Here is a 6,682-nt window from a genome sequence, read left to right as displayed (position 1 = left end):
TTTTGTTGAAATTGTACAGTACGTCACCTTTTCAGATTGGTTTCTTTCACCTAAGGTCTAAGGATCCCCCACATCTTTTCACAGTTTGACAGCTCATTTCTTTTTAGTGCTACATCACATTCCATCATCTGGATGAACCACAGTTTATCCATTCTCCTACGGAAGATTGTCTTGGTTGCTTCCCAAGTTTGGGCAGTGATGAATAAAGCTGCTATAAATATCCATACGCAGGTTTTTTGTGGGCATAAGTTTTCAACTGCTTTGGGTAAATACGGAGGAGCATGACTGCAGCATTGTAGGGTAAGAGTATGTTTAGTGTGTAAGAAACTGCCAAACTGTCTGCCAAAGTGACCACAATTCTGACTTCCCACCCAGAGCGCCTGTTGCTCCACGACCTTGTCAGCATTTGGTAGTGTCGGTGCTTTGGATCTTAGCCATAATAATAAGTGCATAGTGATGTCTCATTGTTCTACTTTGCAATTCCCTAATAACATATGATGTTGAGAATCATTTCATCTGCTTATTTACTATCTGTACATCTTTGGTGAGCTGTCATTCAAGTCTTTTGCCCACTTTCTACACTGAGTTATTCATTTTCTTACTGTCAAAGTCTAAGAGTTTTTTGTATGAGGGGATACTCCCCCCAAAACAGAATTATCTTCTGGAGTGCAGGTCCTTGTAGTACAGGCTTCTCCCACTAGGTGAATGTTGTAGGAATCCATCTGTATCTGTACCAACTGGTGTTGTTGTGAGAGGCTGAATTTGGTTTCAGCAATTTTCTTTTTAAGATTCTTTCAATGCATTTGCCCATTTCACGATGGGTGATTTACGAGTGTACCTGCCCACACTGCACTGAGTGTTCAACAGTTTTTGACTAAAAACAGGGCAACCCCCATACCCTCCCCTCCCTATTCACCAGTCTCACTCTGAGTGACTTTTTGTTTGTTTGTTTCCCTGGATGAAAAAAGTCCTCAAAGTGAAACATTTACCCATGTGGAAAAGGTGAAACAAAAAAGTCAGAAGCACTAAAAGGCATCAAAATCAATGAGTTCGAAAACTATTTCAAGTAGTGGAAAAAAGTCTTGATGGGTGTACTGCATCAAATGGAGAGTACTTTGAAGGTGACTGAAGTTTCAACATGTAGGGATAAATGCACAATTTTTTATGAATGAATTGTGTTTGGGGAGATCTCCCTCATACATTTTGGATAACAGTCTTTCATTAGCTATGGCATTTGCAAAAATTTTCTCCCAGTCTGTGATTTGTCCATAGATTGCTTTTTAATTAATACAACATACCTCACCCAGCTGGGTGTTTCAGGGTACCACACCTTGAACCCTTCCATCATCCAAACATCCTGTCTCGCTTCCTGGATCCCATGCTAGGATCCCCCTCGCCTCCTCCCAGTGCCTGGTGATCACCTTCCCTGCAGCCACTTCCTGTCCCTCCCTCATGAGCTGGCTGTTCTCTCTCATTCCCTGTCGCCCACGCTGCCTTTCTGCCCCTTCCCCCAGGACAGGGGGTACACCTCCCAGGGGTACTCCTAGGAGAGCACCGTGGACCAGGAACAGCACGGGACTCAGGCATTAGCCACTTGAGAGTGGCGTTCGGTTTGGTCCTGAGAGGCAGAGGGAAGGGTGACAGCGTGAAGGAATTAGCAAAAGAGAGACAGGTCTGGGGTGGGGGCTCCTCGGCCCAGCTCTGGAGGCCGTCCCCTCCCGGGAGGTCAGGACACCTTCCCAGCGCCCAGAATGCGGTGCCTGCAGGTGATTGCCTGCTGGCTCTGAGATGAAGAAAAATGGGGGTGAATGAGAAGCAGGGTGGTGGGAGGAAGGAGACTCGAGGAAGAGAGATGGGAAGCCAGGGCCCCAGCCCGCTCTGGTCCCCAGCCTGGCTCCCTCCTGTGACCGGCTCCTTGGTGGGAGGGGGGTACAGGGTGGGAGAAGGGGCAGGCTGGCCGAGGGTCCCTCCAGCCAGTCCCAGCATTTCATCTCTTTGTGTCTTTAGCTCTGGGGGATGCCAGGTGGACTGGGCAAGGGTCAGGGAGGTCTGATGCACACTTTACTTAGTAATTTAAAGAATAACACACAATGATGCTTTCCTCTTTTAACAAGGACAGCTGTTCCGAGTGTCCGCTTTGCGGGTCCCGGTCTCCTCGCTTCTGCAGCCCTTAGATTTAACTCAAGCCTTACCGTTTTCCCGGGTGTCAGATTCCTCGTTCGCAAAATGGGGATGATAACAGTCCTTCCTTCACAGAGTTATCGGGAATGCTAAATGTTAGTGTACCCGAAGTGCTTTAAACACACAGGACTGGCACATAAAAATCCTACGGAGATGTTTGCTACTACATTATGCTGGTGTCACGGTTCCAGCAGTGCAAATAAAGCCACCGAGGGTCCTGGAGGAGGCGGAGAAGTTCGGAGGCAGTAAACAGAAGAGGCTGGTGAAGAGTAGGGGGACCAGGAGGGGGGTGGGGACGAGGAAGGGATGAAAGTGGCTAGGAGAGGATTCCTGCCTGGACTGGCCTATGAGGCTTGCTCCAGCCAGAGGGAGAAGGGAACGAGGTTGTGGCTGGTGAGAGCTGTGATGCCATCTGCAAAGTTGATCTGTTTAAGTTTTATAGGGCAGAGGAGGCCCCAGGGGAAAGTGTCCTGGTTCTCACATCGCTGTGCAAAAGCACAGTCCCTGCTTAGAGCAGAGGTGCCTGAATGGGCCCTTCCCACCGGCTGCAGACCCATGGACCACCCAGGATAGGGATTGGGGGTGGGGTGGGTGATAGGTCAGTGGCTGAGGGGGCGGGGTGCTCTGCTCCAAGCCCCTCCTCCCACACAGACTCCAGCACAAGTAAACCCCAGCCGGGTTTCGCTTTTCCATTGCCTGAAGCTTTCCCACAAGGGCCCAAGGAACTCGGCTGCTTCCACAGCAGGGGCCTAGAGACCCACCACCCGGAGATGCTTTGGCCTGTGACCCTCCCCTCCTTGGTAATGTCCGCATCCTTCAGGTGCTCCGAGGACACAGAAGAGCAGCTGGAGGGCCTGTCGGGCTGGGGGAGGATGACAACAGAGCCGCCATGGCATCAGGCGTCCTGCATGCAGTCAGTGGTGGGAGGCACGGCCCCCTCCCCTTGCTGCCAGGGGCGAAGCCAGCAGCCGCAACACGGGTGGGGCTATCCCAGCCCACCTGTGCGGGCCTCCCTCCTCCCTGTGGCCACCGGCTGGGTGGAGCCTTGCAGCAATCTCTGGTCCTCATCTCAGCCCCCTCCTAGTTTCCTGACTCCTAAGGCCTCCAGGAAGTAAATGGCAGAATCACTAAATGGCAAAGTTGCTACTGAGGACACTCAAGGACCTCACCTTCCAGAGGGTCCTGGGCTGGGCAGGAAACAAGGGAGGGGACATGCTCTATGGCTGGGGCTGCTGGTGAGAAGACAGGCACCCCTCTGGGTGCCCTCGGGTCCTGTCTCTCTCCCTGACCCCCAGCCTCTCTCCTGGGCAGTGAGTGGGAAGTTCGCTATCTGGAGAGCAGGCCGTAGGTACGAGAAGCCTGTGTCCTGCGTGTTTCCTACTCTCCCCACAGGTGTGGCCCCTGGCGGGGTTACCTGTAGGGAGGGGGCAGAGGGACCCCTCTGTAAAAACTCTCCAGGAAGAAGGGCTTGGGTGCGGGGGCCTAATTAGAAAGGCTAGTGCCTCTGGCTGTTGGAGCAGATTGTTTAAAACACACTTCTTCCTTTACAAGGTGAAATAAGCCATTCATCGATCTTTACCCCAAATTCTGAAATCCTAACCATGAGTCTGAATCAGCCATACCTGGGAGGCCTGTGTTCCGCTGGTACCGTCTTGGGCAGGGCTGTGAAGAAGGTCCCGCCCCTTCTCCCAGGGCCTGGGCCACCTCTGATAGGAAGGTGAGGTCACGTCTGCCTGGGCAAGGACAGGAAGAGATGGAGGGTGGGGACCACCGGAGATTCGGGGCAGGGGGAGGCTTGAGAGGCACTAAGGGGACCCAGGAGCCGACACTGAGAAGCCAAGGGGAGGAGAGACTTGCTTCATGGGGCACCCTGGGCAGGCTGTGCACTTCCCTGAGGGGCCAGACTCTGCCCAGGGAAGGAAAGTGGGTGGGCTCTTCCTGCCCAAGCCCTCACGGCCTTGTCTGGGGCGGGGAGGGGTGACATATTGTAAGAGCACACACACAAAAAATTGACTCATTGAGTGAATGCAGGGGAGAAGGGGGCCATGGGGGGTCCCCTGGGTCCCTGACATTCCCAGCAAGCTTGGCGAGCCAGCGCCTCCCGAACGCCTCCTCCCAGCCTCCCCTGGCCTTGTCCCAGGCTGAGTGAACTTTAGTAAAAGGCTGCTTCAGAGAAGGGGGCCCCGGAAAGGGGGTGAGGGCAGACCCTAGAACAGGATTTCTTGATCCCGGGATGTGGAATGCCCTCCTGAGAACCCGGTGGAAGTTCTGCTCCCTCTGCCCAAGCACATGGACAGACACATGCTTTTGTACGCACATGGCAGGGGCCCGTGAGTCCTCCAGGAACCCCAGCCCACAAAATCCTCTCTCTCCTTCTGCCCGACACTGCCCAAGTACCTGCTCCTCTGTGCCCCGGGCCAGGGCCCCAGGGGCTAAGGCACAAGCCCTGCCTCAGGGAACTTGCAGGCCAGACCAAGAGGCAAACCTGACGGACCCAAAGCCAAAGCTGAGGTAGCCGTGCAGAGTTCTCAGGAGGGAGAGGTTCATCTCCAGTCTGGGGAGCAGCCTTGGAGTCACGGCCAGCCCTCAGGCTCCGGAGTTGGCCAGGCTCTCACAGTGGGGATCCATGCACGCCTCCTAAGGATGGTGTGAGATAATGGTAAACATGTCACAATGTGTCACTATGGAGGAGGTGGGCATCTAGCTATGTGCGGAAGTTCAAGGATGACTCTCCAGAAAAGTCCACGTCCCAAGCTCCAGAACCTGTGAAGTTACCTCCTGTGGCAAAAGGGACTTTGTGGATGTGACTACGTTCAGGATTTGGGGGCGGGGAGATCATTGTGTGTTATCTGGGTGGGCCGGATGTTAAGGAAGAGCCCCTGTAAAGGAAAATAGGAGGGTCTGAGTCACAGTAGGTGTGACAATGGAAGCAGAGGTCAGAGAGACAGGGAGATGTGAATTGAAGGGGCGTCTCAAAGCCGGAAGGGGCGTCTCAAAGCCGGAAAGGGCAAGAGGAAGGGTTCTCCTCCAGAGCCTACAGCCGGAGGACCTGTCTCAACCTTCCGACCTTCAGAACCATACGATAGTAAATCTGTGTGTGTGTGTGTGTTTAATGATTAGAGTGTGTTTTTAAAAGAGTTTATTTATTCGGTTATGTTTTAGAGAGAGGGCAAGGGAGGGGAAAAGAGAGAAAGAGAAACATCGATCAGTTGCCTCTCATGTGTACCCCAAGTGGGGACCAAACCCACAACCCAGGCACGTGGCAGGAATCAAACAGGCAGGCTTTTGCTTTGCAGAACAAGCAACACCCACTCCACTGAGCCAAACTGGTCAGGGCAAAGTTGGGTTTTTAGCTTCCAGGTTTGTGGTAATTTGTTACAGCAGCAATAGGAAACTAATACACTAGGCCCTGCTGGAAGAGGCAGAGCCTGCTGGGTGCGACTATGGAGCAGGAGGGAGGTGAGAGGGGCAGTTCTGCAGCCAGGCAAGGCAAGGAGCGAGCCTGTGAACAGAGGCCAGCACAGGGTGCTCAGCCCGTGACCTCAGCCGTGGCCAGCCACAGCTGCCCTGGCATCCGGACGCCTGTCAGCTCAGGGTTACATGCCTCACTGGGCAAGAAAGGGATCCCAGTGTAGCCAGGCCCCAGGCAAAGGTGGGGTGTGGCAAAGAAGGCTGGTGCTAGCGGAGGGAGCCCAATCAGCCCGGGAGCTGCAGAGGCCACATGAGTGGAGGGAGGAGGTCGGCAGGGGCTGGCAATGCACCAAGTCACCCAGGGCCCCTGCCAGCTCAGTCCCGCCCTGCCTCTCTCCTGCTGGGCAAGAAGCACTCCCCTCCTCTCTTCTTTTTCCCTCTCACACCCTGGGCTTCCCCTCGGGAGAGTGGGCAGAGCAGGTGCTCTGGGGCTAGAGAGTGAGTGGTGGGGTCACAACCTCGTCCCAGTGGCTGGGCAACCTTGGGCAAATCACTTTGCATCTCTGAGCCCATTTTCTCCTCTGGAAATGAAGATAATAATCCCCACTTCATATATTCATATTATATGTATATATGTATATATGCACACCCATATATTTATAATATATCTCCTATTGATTTTGTTTCTCTGGAGAACCAAAGTAATACAGGGAGTCAGAAGTCCGGTGTTGGTTGTGTTCAGCGTGAGATCCTGGCGGAGAGGTGGAGTAAGCAAGACAATGTGATCACAAGGGAGTGAGAGCAGATTAGATCTTGAACTGAACTTGAATCCTCCAAAGCTCTGTCCCTTGACCCAGTTGAAGCCGGCTTTCTCCTCACACAGCCGCTGAAATGGAATCCTTTCCTGCTTCTTCTCCCCAGAATAGGGCTCCAGCCTCATGTCCTCCTTGGAGAGTGCTCCTGTCCTTGGTTTCTCTAGAAGGTTCACATAACCTGCAGAATGCCTGAGTCCCCTCCCCTCCAACTCAGTGGTCCTCTGACAGAGGGGCGCCCCCTGCCCCCGCCCACCACCCAGGCCGGGCAAGGAGAG

Source organism: Artibeus jamaicensis, unplaced genomic scaffold, assembly GCF_021234435.1.
Source record: "Artibeus jamaicensis isolate MK-2021 breed Jamaican fruit bat unplaced genomic scaffold, CSHL_Jam_final scaffold_3307, whole genome shotgun sequence".
In the NCBI taxonomy this organism is placed as follows: domain Eukaryota; kingdom Metazoa; phylum Chordata; class Mammalia; order Chiroptera; family Phyllostomidae; genus Artibeus; species Artibeus jamaicensis.
Note: the sequence above shows the minus strand (reverse complement) of the source record.